At 38.8% G+C, this 17,907-nt stretch overlaps 1 protein-coding gene and 1 pseudogene across 2 annotated transcripts in view; both read right to left on the bottom strand.

The window, feature by feature from the left end:
- SH3BGRL (SH3 domain binding glutamate rich protein like) overlaps positions 1 to 17,907 on the bottom strand; it is a 124,728-nt gene that overhangs the window by 35,665 nt on the left and 71,156 nt on the right. The window lies entirely within an intron of this gene.
- LOC104677265 lies at positions 5,126 to 8,411 on the bottom strand (annotated as a pseudogene). The gene is made up of 2 exons (XR_750022.2): positions 8,320 to 8,411; positions 5,126 to 5,844 (listed from the first exon to the last, which is right to left on the bottom strand). The product of XR_750022.2 is annotated as a vacuolar protein-sorting-associated protein 36 pseudogene (transcript).

Below are 17,907 nucleotides of genomic sequence, written 5' to 3'. Positions count from 1 at the left end.
GAAAGTCTTTCTAGGGCAGTATAATAGTGAAGGTATGTAAATGAAGAACTGGACTTTGGGATCAAACATAAGAAAACTGTATCTGCACAATTCAATAAAATGTTTCTTAAGCTGCTGTCAATATTAATAGAAACAACAAATAAGGATGATAAAGTGCTTAAAGAAAGCAATATAGTTGCTAGGTAGCACTGTTAGCCAAGTAGTTTACAATATGCTGGGCTGATGCCTGAGCATTAATGAAGCCTAATGACTTTCCTCACTCACATCATGGGGCTCTGAGAAACAAGATAGGCTGCTTTGTATGTCCAGTAAATGTTTAAAAGATCACTGGGAAACTGTACATTTCTCCCTGAGAAACTTAAGAAGACATAACAATTTATTGAATTACAGCAAAACTCCAAAAGTGTTGTGCTCAGAAAAAGGGCTGACCAAAGTAAGAAATTATATCTTGATAATGATCCATTAAAAAGGAGCTTCTAAAGTAAGAGAATCTAATAAGAAAGTTGACTGGCAGTTAAATACTGTCGAGCAATATATTTCTTGAGCTCTAAGGCAATTCCCATCAAAGAACATCCTGCCAAATTGTAAAATTGCTCTTTTCTTAGATTGACTGCAGTATTTGGCACCTATTAAATTGTTTCAAATGCAAAAGCATTATCTCTCCCAATGAATAGATAAATCTGAAGCAGTAGAAAATGTTCTAAAGTGAAATAAATCTGAACCTCAGTCTCTACACTCAAAATCTACTCAAGTACTTAGCTAGTGTTCACTGTGAAAATCCACCAACATTTATTTCTGAAAAAATGGGAAAATCAAAATCATTGTGAAATAATGAGGAGTAAGGAAGTTATTGACATAATCTCTGAAAGTCTCCCAAATCATTCTATGAGGAAGACCAATAATACCCATAGAAACCCACATGAAAATTCTCAGAAATGCAACTCCTAATGATTCTAGGTTGAAATAAATGTATTTCTCCACTTCCTTTTATTTTTCCAATGGGAAAAAAAGCTATTTTTACAAATGCCTTGCTGTATTTTCATCCCAGTAAAATGTCTCTTTGCTAGAACCAAATTTTCTCTCAATACAACAAAAATATTTTAAGGCAATGGCTTTTTTAAACTCAAAAGTGTTATTACAGTGGCAACCATAAATAACTGAACAATAAATAAAGTGAAAGAAAGGGAGCAAAACAGAAAATTATTCAAAGAGCACTGACCTATTGCTAATGGCATCACTCTGACAGAATCTCAACCTAACACTTACTGTGAAGCAAGCCATCAAATCCAGGAAAGAATCATAATCCTTTGGTATATTGATCAAGTTCACTGAAATGGCACACAATGCCCAATTCAACTTATATAAATTTGTTTTATATACCCTTAATAATTATTATTCTATTAAATGTCTAATAGCAGAAGATACCAAATCTTTGTACACATTATATAACTGGGTAATTTCCACAGAAAATTCTGTCAGAATTTTAGATCACAGGATCAGCTTTCAAAACAATGAAACCCTTGTCTAACTAAATAGCATGCTTTATTAACTTCATATAATGAGACAAATAGGCATGCCTTTATTTTTTACACACTGAAAAATTAAACATAGCCACCCATTTCAAAACTAAGCTTTAGTTACAATCTATTCAGGGTAAAAGAGTTTAAATGGCCTCCCACAAACATAGGATGATTGCAATTTTGTTTTTTAAAAGAATTTGTGGCCGGGCGCAGTGGCTCACGCCTGTAATTCCAGCACTTTAGGAGGCTGAGGCAGGCGGATCACGAGGTCAGAAGATCAAGACCATTCTGGCCAACCTGATGAAACCCCATCTCTACTAAAAATACAAAAATTAGCCAGGTGTGGTGGTGCACACCTGTAGTCCCAGCTACTGGGGAGGCTGAGGCAGGAGAATCGCTTGAACCTGGGAGGCAGAGGTTGCAGTGAGCCGAGATCGTGCCACTGCACTCCAGCCTGGTGACAGAGCGAGACTCCATCTCAAAATAAATAAATAAATAAATAAATAAATAAATAAATAAATAATAAAGAAGTTGTAAGAATCTCCACAAAGCAATGTATATTAATAAATGTTGCTTAACAATCTAAAATCTGTTTATATCAATGCCTCTTCAAGGCTGCACGGACTCAGTAGGTAGATAAGTCTTGATCAAGTTACTTTCACACACAAAAATACTGCATTTCCCTGGTCACTCTCTCTAGGCTGTTCTGGGCTGTTCTGGGAAAATAACTGTTAAACATCTGTCACTGATGGTGGGTCCATATCATAATCATCATGCCTGAAGGGCTCCCCATAACTAAAGAAAACAAACACAACAAAAGCAAATACTACCTTTTCAGACTATGTTAGCTGTAACATTGGGCTTTTTCCTCTATAGTTGGTAAAGTGATAAGATTTCATTACAAAGGAAATTAAACACTTTCCTTTCAAGGGAGCCTAGCAACTTAGATAATTGTTTACCCACCAAAACAAATTTATTTGCCATAGGAAGAAGAACTAGTCTGAAGCCACAGCAGTGTGCCCCAGATGAACATACCAGAAAGCACTATGAACGTACTCTCAGACACAAGCCAAAAAAGCATGTTCCAAACTGCCCAGCTGAGAACAACTGCCATACATGACCTAATTAGTTAAATAAGACCAGAATCAAATGATCCAAGAAGTTAACCAACTAGTAAACAAAGGGTGCTAAAATAAAAGGGACTTGGGTCATATCATTCTATGGGCTCATTACTGAATTTCTGTGCAATTAATTGTTACCATAGTTATTTGAACTATGACTATCAAGAACAAGAGTATGTCCAGAAATAAGAACTACTGTCAAGAATGGTGGAGTCTGAGATTTCACCCTACTTGCAAACTAACTTGTAAGCCTGCCACAGTTTTAAGGATGCTGGCAGATAACATGAGACCCCTGGGCCACAGATAGAGCAGTAATCAGAGTATGAGCATTTTCTTTTAACTGCTTACTGATTCTCAATTCTACATGATGATACAGAGGGAAAGGATACACAATCTGAATCTGCAGTAAGCAAATTTACCCTTTGCTCTGAAGGGTGACACTATATCTTTCAAGGATATTTGCATCTTTGAAAAGATAATACAGAACAAAAGCGGTCAGTGCCACTGCTCACAAGATGTGCGAAAAAGCAAGAGACCAGTAAAAAATCGTATGCCAACGTCTACCATTTACAACTTATTTTGACTATTATAAAGTGTCCAGATTTTTGAAAAGGAAGGTCATCTGAACATTAAATGTTATGTTGGGTGATTAAAGCCTGTAATTTCACCACCTGGTTGAACAGAAAATGGTGGGTGTTAAGCTGTATAACAATTCAATTAAAAATAGGAGTCATGGATGCTTGAAGAATCCATCAACTGCCAGGCAAAGTGGCTCATGCTTGTAATTCCAGCACTTTGAGAGGCCAAGGTGAGAGGTTTGCTTGATGCCAGGAAATTGAGGCTGCAGTGATTCATGACCACGTCACTGGGTAACAACCCAGGTAACAGAGCAAGATTGTCTCAAAAAAAAAAAGAAAAAAAAAAAAAAAAAAAAAAAAAAAAAAAAAAAAAAAAAAAACCAACCAACCAAACAAACAAAAACAAAAATATTCCATCAAGCCAAACTGAACTCTTCCATCTCCAGGGATGATAATACAATTCCTTCATCACTCTCTTGTTAAGTGAGTTATTTATTTGTGAAATCAATTATTGTAATCCACATTACATCTTTACCTATTTTCACTCCAAAAGCAAATCTCCATATATTTATCAAAAGACAAAAAGTAAATCATGGCCTCATTTTAAAGTATATACCAGCTACAAAGCATTTATTCACTCTGTGAACATGCTTTTGCCTTAGGCATTTTGATCCTGATTCACAGAGTCACTTATTGACATAAATCTAAAAGTATTCAAGTTGAAAAAAGAAAATAACATGTCAGCATCCTTATTGAAAGTAAAGTGCATGAAAAAAGAACTTTAATGTCTGGTGTTATTACTCAAGTGTTGTGTAAGCAGAACTGCTTTTTTCTCTTGTTTTAATTTCATCAATATTAGTAGTAAGTATAACTTAAAGGAAATAAAATTGTAGAAATTCAAATACTCATTTTACCCACTGATTTTTAAAAATGCTGAACTGCTTACTGAAAATGTGGCTAAAACCTGTTGAAGATCCAGTGGGAGGCCATATATTAAAACAAGCTAGTTCAACCCAGGACCCGCAGGCCACATGTGGCCCAAGATGGCTTTGAATGTGGTCCAATATAAATTCATTAACTTTTTCAAAACATTATGAAACGTTTTGGAATATTTTTTAGCTCATCAGCTATCATTAGGGTTAGTGTATTTCATGTGTGACCTAAGACAATCTTTTTCCAATGCGGCCCAGGGATGCCAAAAGACTGAATACCCCTTTACTGAAAAGCGAAGTTCAGTTATAAGCCAGTTTCCACGGTGAGAGAGTAAGATACATTTTCGCCATTAAAAATGATGCATGCATATGCACAAGTGGAAGGATTTATTCTATAGTATCTTAGGTGATTTATTCTAAAGTATCTAAGATACTTTGTTCTAAAATATCACTTAGTGATCCAACAATAGATAATTTATTAAAATATATCTAATTTACCTGAGCGTCTGACTAACTGACAAACAGGAATAACTGACAGCAAACGGGTATTGGATTCTGCCCATTATAACCTCTCTAAAATTTGAAGAAGGTACTAATCATCTCTGTGCTTCAGTACATCTCAGGTATGTTTCAGGTATATCTCAGGTAACATCTCAGGAATGTTTCTTTGTTTGTTGGTATAGATGCAGTTTCTGTAAATATTTATGGATATTTAAAAATATCTACATGACAAATATTTGTTAATGATTCTTCATCATAGAATACTGCAACTTTTTAACATTAGATTTGAAACAGACCAGCACCTAAGTGACTATCTTTTTAGGGGAACCGGAAAAAAGCACTAAATATTCCCAGCCTTCCAGAACATGTAGAATTCCATATAAATAATTCCATTTTTCTTGGTGTGAAAACAAGAAGTGTTAATAAATAATTTAAAAAGACTGCTTCTATGTAGCAATTGTTTTTTTTGAAGTTCTAATAAATTCTCAGTTGATCGGGGTTTATCTCTTAGCTCAATGTCATACAACCTCTACATGATGCAAGCATATGGACAAAAAGGATTTTAAACACAAAACCCTTAGCTCTGTGTCATAAATAAACTTGGGTAAAAACGCAGGCCTTCCACTGAGTCATCACAGCAAAGATGGCCCATCTTCTCTGCAAGCAGCAACCTTTCTTTGGCTAGAAGGACAGACATTCCCACAAGCTTAGCAAACTCTTCCGATGTTAGGGATCCCTTTTCTGAAACTGTCTCCAGGACCGAGGCCACCATTTCCTCTTCCTTGTGAGACTGAAGCTCAATTACCATGACGCCACTGTCAAACACACGGAGCCTGAGAGGTAATTTCAGTGCTTCCAGCATCTTGCACGCATTCACTAAATCTTCTGGTGAGAGTAAACCTCCGTGAGTGACATTATTCCCTCTAGTTCCTCTAAAGGCACCTGCAATATTCCAGCCAGCTGTTTGACCAATTGCATGTGGTACTGTGTGCTTGAGCCTTAGGTTTCTCTGGTAACTGGGTTAGCTATTCCCATGCTCAGCAAGTAGGATTTAAACCTGATAGTCTCATCTTCTGTGATGTCACCTTGTTTGTCTTTAATTTTATTAGCAATTGATTTTGATAACTCCACCATTTCCTTAGCCTTGATCATTAGTTTGCCGAGGTCTTTAAAGGCCTGTAATCCCAGCACTCTGGGAGGCCGAGGCAGGTGGATCACAAGGTCAGGAGATTGAGACCATCCTGGCTAACACAGTGAAACCTCGTCTCTACTAAAAATACAAAAAAATTAGCCGGGCATGATGGTAGGCGCCTGTAGTCCTGTAGCAATTTTAAAAATGATTAATACTTTTTCTATATTCTTCAATTCATGTTTCCAAGAAATATCCTAGCAGTGGAAGCTACCCCCAAAGTCCTGTAGGTTAGTTCTGGTTCCACAGCCTCGGTTTTCAGAAAGCAAAAAAAAAAAATAGAAAATACTATTTTTGTTTTAGAATGTTTAAAGTTTAGTGGGACATTAAAATTCAATTTGCCATACTTCAGTGAAACTTATGTGAGAATTATACATTTTAAATACTTATATCATATGCCAGACATGACACTAAGCACTGTGTCTCATTTTAATTAACGAGAAAACAGTTCTCAGAGCAGTTTAACTTTCTTGCCCAAGAGAACACAGCTAGAAAATGGTGGAACAGAGATTCAAACTAAACAGCTCAACTTTAGAACCCATGATCTTTACCACCATATTATACAAGAAGAAATTAAAGAATTAAGTCCTAAATAAAAAAAAGAATAACAGTAATTTGTTAAACAATCAGGAAATTTTTCATACTAAAAATTGAAAATGGGAAGCTAGCTAGTCAAACCAATGGAACAAAAAAGAGTGGCTTTAAAATAATAAACAGAAAACTATAGTATTAAAATATAAAATTACTTTCTTTTAACAGTTAAAAACACATTTTAAGCAGTTATTCTAATAAATATTTTTGTCTAATACATTTTCCAGCATTCATTTCTTTTCAAGTATAGAATTGAAATCAAAAACATATTTTAAATGGTATTGCATAAAATCCATTAAAATACAAGTAATTTTCATAAAATGTCCCAGATTGCCAATTTAGTTTATGATAATCAGTAGAGAGCTGGGTGTCCCTTGACTTATGGAAAGTCTTAGGAGGTTTCTTTAATTATGCAGTCTTCATTAAAAATCAGCAGGACTTTTTATAAATATCACAAACTTAAGATTAGAAGCTATGGTATAACTTAAAGCAGTATTTTTTAACTCTCTACCTGATGGTGTATTTATGAATATATTTTATTTGAGGTTTTGCTGAATACATTCATTTCCTAAATAAATACACATCTGCTAAACAGAGTACAATTCTTATCACAACTTCTGGTCAATATAATTTTGGGGTTCACCTACATGCAGGTATGATTAATGAAGGTCGAGAAATTCCAGTCTTTCTTACCCCAACATTGTGTAGCCAGTTTGATCAAAAGTTAAGGCTAGAAAACTTCTTGTGACTACTACATGTGCAGACACAGATGGAATTTATTTGCAATGTTAAAATTTTCCATTCAAAGAACAGCTGCAATTATTTTGCTCTTTTCTATCAAAATGTCTGATATATTGTAGCAATCTTTCCATGTAGCCTAGCACAGAATAGGGGCCTCATCAACCCCAATAACTTCTTGGCTAAGAAGTTATTTTCATAAAATGGTCTGGTCTGGAAAGGAAATTTCCATCGTCTTTGCTTATTCAGCAGAGTATCAGGTCACAAAATGAAGCTATCTAGCTTTTCCATCCAACAGGGGGACCAGGTATATTTGGATACATTCAATGACTGCCTAGTGCCTATTATCTACTAGTACAATTGAAGGAAAAGATGGCTCATGACTTTGAACAGTATTTACTGAGAAAAAGAAAAGCTTAAACTAAGGTCTAAATTCTGCATTTTTATTGCACCTAGGGTGCTTTATGAATAACAAGAATTTGGCCTTGAAAGTTTGTTCTGAGGAGAAAAAAAATAATTGAAGTTGGTAAACTTTATATAAATCAGGCTACTGTATATCAATGAAGGCATAATTTCAACTATACTTGATAATTTCTTTTAAATGTGGAAAAGTAAAAAGAAGAGGATGGAGTACAACACCAAACTTGGGTTATACCAAAGTATTATGCGTGAGACTAGGAAGGGAAATAATCACCTACCATTATAGTTGAGACTATATTTTTTTCTTTTTTTTTTGAAATGGAGTCTCACTTTGTCACCCAGGTTGGAGTGCAGTGGCAAGATCTCGGATCTCGGCTCACTGAAATCTCCGCCTCCCGCGTTCAAGTGATTCTCCTGCCTCAGCCTCCCAAGTAGCTGGGACTATAGTCACGTGCCACCATGCCCGGCTAATTTTTTGTATTTTTAGTAGAGACGGGGTTTCACCGTGTTAGCCAGGCTGGTTTTGATCTCCTGATCTCGTGATCCACCCACCTCGGCCTCATAATTTCATATGAAGTTACCCTTGCTGTTATCCTATTGTCAGTCTTACTAATAAGCGGTTCATTCAACCTTCACGCACTCATTACAACACAAGAACACCTCTGACTCCTCCTACCATCATGACCCTTAGCCATAATATGATTTATTTCCATATTGGCAGAAACCAACCGAGCTCCCTTTGACCTCACAGAAGGTGAATCGGAACTAGTCTCAGGCTTTAATATTGAATATGCCGCGGGTCCATTCACCCTGTTCTTCATAGCTGAATACATAAACATTATTATGATAAATGCCCTGACAACTACAATTTTCCTAGGAACATTTTATCCCATTCATTACCCAGAACTATTCACAACGTGCTTTACTATCAAAACACTACTCTTGACCTCTCTGTTCCTATGAATTCGAGCAACATACCCCCGATTCCATTATGATCAACTCATACATTTACTATGAAAGAATTTCCTCCCATTTACACTAGCATTCCTCATATGATATATCTCAACACCATTACAATCTCCGGCATTCCCCCTCAAACCTAGAAATATGTCTGACAAAAGAGTTACTTTGATAGAGTAAACAATAGAGGTCTTAACCCTCTTATTTCTAGAATTATAGGTGTCGAACCTATTCCTGAGAAACCAAATTTCTCCGTGCTACCAATCACACTCCATCCTAAAGTAAGGTCAGCTAAATAAGCTATCAGGCCCATACCCTGAAAATGTTGGTTACACCCTTAACGTACTAATTAACCCAATAGCCCAACTTATTATTTACCTTACCATAATCACAGGCACTCTCATCACATCACTAAGCTCACACTGATTCCTTGCCTGAGTAGGCCTACAGATAAATATACTGGCCTTCACTCCAATTCTAATCAAAAAAACAAACCCTCGTTCCACAGAAGCTGCCACCAAATATTTCCTCATACAATCCACCGCATCTATAATTCTCATAATAGCAATCATTTTCAACAACCTATTCTCTGGACACTGAACCATAATAAACAACATCAATCAATTCTCATCTCTAACCATAACAATAGCCCTCATTATAAAACTAGGAATAGCCCCCTTCCACTTTTGAGTTCCAGAAGTTACCCAAGGGACACCCTTGATTACAGGCGTGAGCGAGTCACTGCGCCGGGCCAGTTGAAACTATTTTTAAGAAAGAAAAATCGGGGGGGCGGAGCAAGATGGCCGAATAGGAAGAGCTCCAGTCTCCAACTCCCAGCGCGAGCGACACAGAAGACCGGTGATTTCTGCATTTTCAACTGAGGTACTGGGGTCATCTCACTAGGGAGTGCCAGACAATCGGTGCTGGTCAGCTGATGCAGCCTGACCAGCGAGAGCTGAAGCAGGGCGAGGCATTGCCTCACCTGGAAGCGCAAGGGGGAAGGGAATCCGTTTTCCTAGCCAGGGGAACTGACACACACAACACCTGGAAAATCGGGTAACTCCCACCCCAATACTGCGCTTTAAGCAAACAGGCACACCAGTAGAGTGTATCCCACACCTGGCCGGGAGGGTCCCACGCCCACGGAGCCTCCCTCACTGCTAACACAGCAGTCTGCGGCGATCTATCCTATTTATCCGCAGGGCAGCGGCGAGGCTGGGGGAGGGGCGCCCGCCATTGCTGAGGCTTAAGTAGGTAAACAAAGGCACTGGGAAGCTCGAACTGGGTGGAGCTCACAGCAGCTCAAGGAAGCCTGCCTGTCTCTGTAGTCTCCACCTCTGGGGACAGCGCACAGCTGAAGACCAACAGGGGAAGCAGCGGGGCTGGTGCAGACGTGAACCACTCTGTCTGACAGCTTTGGGGAGAGCCGTGGATCTCCCAACCCGGAGGTTGACATCTGAGAACAGACAGACGGCCTGCTCAGGTGGGTCCCTGACCCCTGAGTAGCCTAGCTGGGAGACATCCCCCACTAGGGGCAGTCTGACACCCCACACCTCACAGGGTGGAGTACACCCCTGAGAGGAAACTTCCAAAGGAAGAATCAGACAGGTACACTCGCTGTTCAGCAATATTCTATCTTCGGTAACCTCTGCTGCTGATACCCAGGCAAACAGGGTCTGGAGTGGACCTCAAGCAATCTCCAACAGACCAACAGACAGTCCTTCTGACTGTCAGAAGGAAAACTATCAAACAGGAAGGACACCTATACCAAAACCCCATCAGTATGTCACCATCATCAAAGACCAGAGACAGATAAAACCACAAAGATGGGGAAGAAGCAGGGCAGAAAAGCTGGAAATTCAAAACATAAGAGCGCATCTCCTCCTGCAAAGGAGCGCAGCCATCGCCAGCAACGGATCAAAGCTGGTCAGAGAATTACTTTGACGAGATGAGAGAAGAAGGCTTCAGTCCATCAAACTTATCAGAGCTAAAGGAGGAATTACGTACCCAGCGCAAAGAAACTAAAAATCTTGAAAAAAGAGTGGAAGAACTGATGGCTAGACTAATTAACGCAGAGAAGATCATAAATGAAATGACAGAGATGAAAACCATGACACGAGAAATACGTGACAAATGCACAAGCTTCAGTAACCGACTAGATCAACTGGAAGAAAGAGTATCAGCGATTGAGGATCAAATGAATGAAATGAAGCGAGAAGAGAAACCAAAAGAAAAAAGAAGAAAAAGAAATGAGCAAAGCCTGCAAGAAGTATGGGATTATGTAAAAAGACCAAATCTACGTCTGATTGGGGTGCCTGAAAGTGAGGGGGAAAATGGAACCAAGTTGGAAAACACTCTTCAGGATATCATCCAGGAGAACTTCCCCAACCTAGTAGGGCAGGCCAACATTCAAATTCAGGAAATACGGAGAACGCCACAAAGATACTCCTCCAGAAGAGCAACTCCAAGACACATAATTGCCAGATTCACCAAAGTTGAAATGAAGGAAAAAATCTTAAGGGCAGCCAGAGAGAAAGGTCGGGTTACCCACAAAGGGAAGCCCATCAGACTAACAGCAGATCTCTCGGCAGAAACTCTACAAGCCAGAAGAGAGTGGGGGCCAATATTCAACGTTCTTAAAGAAAAGAATTTTCAACCCAGAATTTCATATCCAGCCAAACTAAGTTTCATCAGTGAAGGAGAAATAAAATCCTTTACAGATAAGCAAATGCTTAGAGATTTTGTCACCACCAGGCCTGCCTTACAAGAGACCCTGAAGGAAGCCCTAAACATGGAAAGGAACAACCGGTACCAGCCATTGCAAAAACATGCCAAAATGTAAAGACCATCGAGGCTAGGAAGAAACTGCATCAACTAACGAGCAAAATAACCAGTTAATATCATAATGACAGGATCAAGTTCCCACATAACAATATTAACCTTAAATGTAAATGGACTAAATGCTCCAATTAAAAGACACAGCCTGGCAAACTGGATAAAGAGTCAAGACCCATCAGTCTGCTGTATTCAGGAGACCCATCTCACATGCAGAAACATACATAGGCTCAAAATAAAGGGATGGAGGAAGATCTACCAAGCAAATGGAGAACAAAAAAAAGCAGGGGTTGTAATCCTAGTCTCTGATAAAACAGACTTTAAACCATCAAAGATCAAAAGAGACAAAGAAGGCCATTACATAATGGTAAAGTGATCAATTCAACAGGAAGAGCTAACTCTCCTAAATATATATGCACCCAATACAGGAGCACCCAGATTCATAAAGCAAGTGCTTAGAGACTTACAAAGAGACTTAGACTCCCATACAATAATAATGGGAGACTTCAACACTCCACTGTCAACATTAGACAGATCAACGAATTGAACTCATCTCTGCACCAAGCGGACCTAATGGACATGTATAGAACTCTCCACCCCAAATCAACAGAATATACATTTTTCTCAGCACCACATCGCACTTATTCCAAAATGGACCACATAATTGGAAGTAAAGCACTCCTCAGTAAATGTAAAAGAACAGAAATTATAATAAACTGTCTCTCAGACCACAGTGCGATCAAACTAGAACTCAGGACTAAGAAACTCAATCAAAACTGCTCAACTACATGGAAACTGAACAACCTGCTCCTGAATGACTACTGGGCACATAATGAAATGAAAGCAGAAATAAAGATGTTCTTTGAAACCAATGAGAACAAAGATACAACATACCAGAATCTCTGGGACACATTTAAAGCAGTGTGTAGAGGGAAATTTATAGCACTAAATGCCCACAAGAGAAAGCAGGAAAGATCTAAAATTGACACTCTAACATCACAATTAAAAGAACTAGAGAGGCAAGAGCAAACACATTAAAAAGCTAGCAGAAGGCAAGAAATAACTAAGATCAGAGCAGAACTGAAGGAGATAGAGACACAAAAAACCCTCCAAAAAATCAATGAATCCAGGAGTTGGTTTTTTGAAAAGATCAACAAAATTGACAGACCGCTGGCACGACTAATAAAGAAGAAAAGAGAGAGGAATCAAATAGATGCAATAAAAAATGATGAAGGGGGCCGGGTGCGGTGGCTCAAGCCTGTAATCCCAGCACTTTGGGAGGCCGAGACGGGCGGATCACGAGGTCAGGAGTTTGAGACCATCCTGGCTAACACGGTGAAACCCCGTCTCTACTAAAAAATACAAAAAGCTAGCCGGGCGAGGTGGCTGGCGCCTGTAGTCCCAGCTACTCAGGAGGCTGAGGCAGGAGAATGGCATACACCCGGGAGGCGGAGATTGCAGTGAGCTGAGATCCGGCCACTGTACTCCAGCCCGGGCGACAGAGCAAGACTCCGTCTCAAAAAAAAAAAAAAAAAAAAAAAAAAAAAAAAAGATAAAGGGGATATCACCACTGACCCCACAGAAATACAAACAACCATCAGAGAATACTATAAACGCCTCTACGCAAATCAACTAGAAAATCTAGAAGAAATGGATAATTTCCTGGACACTTACACTCTCCCAAGACTAAACCAGGAAGAAGTTGAATCCCTGAATAGACCAATAGCAGGCTCTGAAATTGAGGCAACAATTAATAGCCTACCCACCAAAAAAAGTCCAGGACCAGATGGATTCACAGCTGAATTCTACCAGAGGTACAAGGAGGAGCTGGTACCATTCCTTCTGAAACTATTCCAATCAATAGAAAAAGAGGGAATCCTCCCTAACTCATTTTATGAGGCCAACATCATCCTGATACCAAAGCCTGGCAGAGACACAACAAAAAAAGAGAATTTTAGACCAATATCCCTGATGAACATCGATGTAAAAATTCTCAATAAAATACTGGCAAACCGGATTCAGCAGCACATCAAAAAGCTTATCCACCATGATCAAGTGGGCTTCATCCCTGGGATGCAAGGCTGGTTCAACATTCGCAAATCAATAAACGTAATCCAGCATATAAACAGAACCAAAGACAAGAACCACATGATTATCTCAATAGATGCAGAAAAGGCTTTTGACAAAATTCAACAGCCCTTCATGCTAAAAACGCTCAATAAATTCGGTATTGATGGAACGTACCTCAAAATGATAAGAGCTATTTATGACAAACCCACAGCTAATATCATTCTGAATGGGCAAAAACTGGAAAAATTCCCTTTGAAAACTGGCACAAGACAGGGATGCCCTCTCTCACCACTCCTATTCAACATAGTGTTGGAAGTTCTGGCTAGGGCAATCAGGCAAGAGAAAGAAATCAAGGGTATCCAGTTAGGAAAAGAAGAAGTCAAATTGTCTCTGTTTGCAGATGACATGATTGTATATTTAGAAAACCCCATCATCTCAGCCCAAAATCTCCTTAAGCTGATAAGCAACTTCAGCAAAGTCTCAGAATACAAAATTAATGTGCAAAAATCACAAGCATTCTTATACACCAGTAACAGACAAACAGAGAGCCAAATCAGGAATGAACTTCCATTCACAATTGCTTCAAAGGGAATAAAATACCTAGGAATCCAGCTTACAAGGGATGTAAAGGACCTCTTCAAGGAGAACTACAAACCACTGCTCAGTGAAATCAAAGAGGACACAAACAAATGGAAGAACATACCATGCTCATGGATAGGAAGAAACAATATCGTGAAAATGACCATACTCCCCAAGGTTATTTATAGATTCAATGTCATCCCCACCAAGCTACCAATGAGTTTCTTCACAGAATTGGAAAATACTGCTTTAAAGTTCATACGGAACCAAAAAAGAGCCCGCATGGCCAAGACAATCCTAAGTCAAAAGGACAAAGCTGGAGGCGTCACGCTACCTGACTTCAAACTATACTACAAGGCTACAGTAACCAAAACAGCATGGTACTGGTACCAAAACAGAGCTATAGACCAATGGAACAGAACAGAGTCCTCAGAAATAATACCACATATCTACAGCCATCTGATCTTTGACAAACCTGAGAGAAACAAGAAATGGGGAAAGGAATCCCTATTTAATAAATGGTGCTGGGAAAATTGGCTAGCCATAAGTAGAAAGCTGAAACTGGATCCTTTCCTTACCCCTTATATGAAGATTAATTCAAGATGGATTAGAGACTTAAATGTTAGACCTAATACCATAAAAACCCTAGAAGAAAATCTAGGTAGTACCATTCAGGACACAGGCATGGGCAAGGACTTCATGTCTAAAACACCAAAAGCAATGGCAGCAAAAGCAAAAATTGACAAATGGGATCTCATTAAAATAAAGAGCTTTTTCACAGCAAAAGAAACTACCATCAGATTGAACAGGCAACCTACAGAATGGGAGAAAATTTTTGCAACCTACTCATCTGACAAAGGGCTAATATCCAGAATCTACAAAGAACTCAAACAAATACACAAGAAAAAAACAAACAACCCCATCAAAAAGTGGGGAAAGGATATGAACAGACATTTCTCAAAAGAAGACATTCATACAGCCAACAGACACATGAAAAAATGCTCATCATCACTCGCCATCAGAGAAATGCAAATCAAAACCACAATGAGATACCATCTCACACCAGTTAGAATGGCAATCATTAAGAAGTCAGGAAACAACAGGTGTTGGAGAGGATGTGGAGAAATAGGAACACTTTTACACTGTTGGTGGGATTGTAAACTAGTTCAACCATTATGGAAAACAGTATGGCAATTCCTCAAGGATCTAGAACTAGATGTACCATATGACCCAGCCATCCCACTACTGGGTATATACCCAAAGGATTATAAATTAGTCTACTACAAAGACACATGTACACGTATGTTTATTGCGGCACTATTCACAATAGCAAAGACTTGGAATCAACCCAAATGTCCATCTGTGACAGACTGGATTAAGAAAATGTGGCACATATACACCATGGAATACTATGCAGCCATAAAAAAGGATGAGTTTGCGTCCTTTGTAGGGACATGGATGCAGCTGGAAACCATCATTCTTAGCAAACTATCACAAGAAGAGAAAACCAAACACCGCATGTTCTCACTCATAGGTGGGAACTGAACAATGAGATCACTTGGACTCGGGAAGGGGAACATCACACACTGGGGTCTATCATGGGGAGGGGGGAGGGGGGAGGAGGGAGGGATTGCATTGGGGAGTTATACATGATATAAATGATGAATTGATGGGTGCTGACGAGTTGATGGGTGCAGCACACCAACATGGCATAAGTATACATATGTAACAAACCTGCACGTTATGCACATGTACCCTAGAACTTAAAGAATAATAAAAAAAAAAAAAAAAAAAAAAAAAAAAAACAGTTAAAACCTTCATTATATTAAAAATATTTTTAAATTTTATTTTAAATTATACACTGTGATATTCATTTTTTGTTGTACATTTCTATGAATTTTAACAAATGCATGGCGTCATGTAAGTGCCATAGAGAACAGTTTAATTACTTCCCAAAAAGTCTTTTTGTACTACCCCTTTAGAGCACTAGTTTTTAAGATTAAAATTTCCATTCACCGGTATTCTTCCTAACTACTTGCAGTTACTTTCTGGTTTCTTTCAATCACTTTGTTGAATAGGAGTTTAGTTTTTTCACAAAAACACAAATGGATAACCGTCTGTATGTCAGGGCAGCAAGTATTTATTAAGTACTCATTCTGGGTCTAGCAGTGTTCTGGGGACTACAAGAGGAGGCAAAAATACTACATAAGAAGGGAAACTATAGGCATGTAAAACTTTGCAGACAAATAAGATATTCTGTAATGGAATGCTTAATTGCAAGATTCACATTACAAAAGGGATTATTAACAGGATTCATGAGTCCCCTAATATAATGTGTATGTTATAAGCAATAAAATGAGACAAGGAAATCAGTGAGGAAAATTAGTATAAGAGAAGTATGCAAGATAGGTTGAAAATGGACTGTAGTTAAGAAATTATTGTTTAATCTAGGTCTGAAAGAACAAGGGTCAAGTGGAAGATATAAATTGCAAAAATGCAGAGGAAATTTACTCTCTAAGAGACATTATTAAAATAACTAATGAGATTTGCTGATCCATTGGTTGGGAAAGATTAAGAATTAAGAATTATTCAATCAAGCACTCATTTAACAACTATTTATTGAGCTGAGACTTTTCTTGACACTTGTTCTAGGTGTCAGAGGAAAAGCAATACAGATAGCTAAAATTTTTTTGTCTTTTTGTTTTGTTTTCCCAAGAAGGTGTATTAAAGCATGCCTCAGCCACTTGGAAATAACAACATAGTTCATATACATAAACTCTGTGAGCTTTAATTCAAGAAGGAAAATGAGGATCCACCAGAATTGTGAGGAACATCCCAGATCCTTGGGAGAAGAATGTCAGCAAACAGGCCCTGTGATGGCATAGAGCTGATAAAAGTGAGAAAAAATAAAAGTGATAAAAGTACATGAGAGAGGCAGAGAGCCTCCCCCTATGATTCATCTTTCCACTGGGGATCCAAGAAACTCAGGCCAATGGACAGCGCTTTCTTTCTCCCAACCCCTGGAGCTAACATGGGAAGAGGCTTGAAGACACTGTGAGGGAAAGACACCAGGAAAAGCTGCAGATATTTTCCCACACCCAAGACTAAGAGCAGGATGCGATTTTTAATCCGGTGCATAAAAGTCAGTCATGCAACCTGGTGGCACAATCACGCAGGCATTTTAGTCCCTCACCAGAGATTGGAAATTCTGTTCTGGAGTTAGGTAGGGGGTCTCCACAGCCAAAACTGTGAAAAGTGCCTCAACAGTAGGCACTGGAATTGTGCTCTGCCCTGCCATAAGCCTGGGTAGGGAAGAGAGCTGCTACAGCAGCTGTCTCTTCTGGACAAGGAGACTTGCCACCAGGACCAGCTTGTTGACCTGGAACTAGTCTGTGTGGGCCAGTGCTGGGTGCCCCAGCCTGGTCCACTGAAATTGTGGCACAGCAGGGCCCTCATCAAAGAGTCTCTCGGTAAACAAGAATCAAGTATATACCTAGCTGTGTTGAGTGCAGCCAGCTCTTACATGTAAGTGCCATCTACGGGCTTGTAGGTTTATCTGCATGGTACAATATAAAACCTATTGACAGACATACACTATCTAGATTAACAAAGATAAAAAGACATAAGATTCAAATAAGCACAATCAGAAAGGACAAAGGTGACATTACAAATGACCCCACAGAAATACAAAAGATTCTCAGGAACCGTTATGAACACTTCTATGCACACAAACTAAAACATCTAGAAGATATAAATACATTCCTGGAAACACACGACCTCCTGGAATTGAATCGGGAAGGATCTGAAACCCTGAACAGGCCAATATTGAGTTCCAAAATTAAAGCAGTAATTTAAAAAAACCTTCCAACCAAA

The sequence above is a fragment of the Rhinopithecus roxellana genome, chromosome 7 (genome assembly GCF_007565055.1).
Source record: "Rhinopithecus roxellana isolate Shanxi Qingling chromosome 7, ASM756505v1, whole genome shotgun sequence".
NCBI lineage: Eukaryota > Metazoa > Chordata > Mammalia > Primates > Cercopithecidae > Rhinopithecus > Rhinopithecus roxellana.
Note: the sequence above shows the minus strand (reverse complement) of the source record. Positions and strands in the feature narration are given on the sequence as shown.